Consider the following 1,430-nt stretch of genomic DNA (forward strand, 5'->3'; position numbering starts at 1 on the left):
GAAACAACATCAATATGTATCAGAAAATGTAATAAATATTGGGGGTGATTTCAAAGCAATAAAAACCCATGGGCTTTAGTCCATGCTTTATTCCAAAATTTTGCTAACTATTAAAAATGGCAAAAATTAAGTCAGAATCCCCTCAAACTTTCTACATAGCATGAGGAAATTGGGAATAATTTTAGATCAAAAAGCTATTGGCATGACAAATTATGAAGATGACAACATAATTAAGCTTTGCTATTTTTTTAAATGAACTATATACTTACTCAGGATGGTCATTATACATTATTGGTATGTACTCGTCAACTGGTAGTATATTATCAAAAGGTCTCCCAGCTATCAGTTTCTCAGCTCCTCTATTTCATATTATATAACCTAACGTCCAATATGAGTACCGAGGTATTACAAGGTCCTTTGTTCCTGGAATAATAGTCTCAACATTTGGACTGAGCTCTTTACGACCAACATAACTAAAAAGTGACAAATAAACTATTGATTTAAACTGTTACTAACACAAGGTCCCAGTCAGGATCATGACTCTTCGCTTCTTGTAATGTTCTTTTAAAATTTGATTTAAAGTTAGGTTGGAAATCAATGTCATCCTCAAGTGTTAGTACCAGACCTGGGGTCAATTACAAAAGTTCAATTACAATTACGCATTCAATTACACTCCTTTTGCAAGAATAGGCTCAATTACAATTACAATTACACCATGATAGTGTAATTTCAATTACATTTTCAATTACAATTACAATTTTATGTACATGTATTGTAACAACATACTTTGCAGTGCTTACACTATGTGTTAAAAAGAAGTTATTTTGGTACATTACAGTATCAAAAACACCCAAAGATACCAAAGTACATAAAGATCATTTCTTTGTGCATCTGTACTTTCTGTAGTTAGTTAACTCAAATATAACTAAAACTTCAATTACATAAGCTGAAGCTCAATTACAATTACAATTACGTAATTGTAATTGTAATTGACCCTTCAATTACAATTACAATTGTAATTGACCCCGGGTCTGGTTAGTACAGTCCTCATATCTTCAGTAATAATAATTCAGTAATAATTCCTGATAGAGATATGAGAAATAATAATAATAACAATGATATACATGTACAAGTACATGTACATGCAATATACTACATGTATTTCTGAGAAAACTTTCTGTATCTCAAAAACATGTCACAAACATGCAAATGTTCAGGCACATAATTACACGTACATTGTAATAGCATTTAATACTTATTAAAACCATGCACATGTACTAAACAGGTGAAAACCAGAAGAACAGAGGATAGATACTTGTACATTTGATCATACATATACAGTACTTGTAAAATGGCTCACTCTTTTTCTTGGGCTACTGTATTGACAGCTGCTACACACTTGAGTAGTAACTCCTTCCTAACACTATCAG

The 1,430-nt window shown here is 31.5% G+C and overlaps 1 long non-coding RNA gene across 1 annotated transcript; it reads right to left on the reverse strand.

The window, feature by feature from the left end:
- Positions 1-12: 12 nt before the first annotated feature.
- Positions 13-1,430, reverse strand: LOC109592880 (uncharacterized). The gene is made up of 4 exons (XR_002190614.1): positions 1,361-1,430; positions 942-1,082; positions 517-625; positions 13-473 (listed from the first exon to the last, which is right to left on the reverse strand). It is a non-coding gene; the product is annotated as an uncharacterized LOC109592880 (long non-coding RNA).

This window comes from Amphimedon queenslandica, unplaced genomic scaffold (assembly GCF_000090795.2).
Source record: "Amphimedon queenslandica unplaced genomic scaffold, v1.1 AMPQUscaffold_3644_Cont24365, whole genome shotgun sequence".
NCBI lineage: Eukaryota > Metazoa > Porifera > Demospongiae > Haplosclerida > Niphatidae > Amphimedon > Amphimedon queenslandica.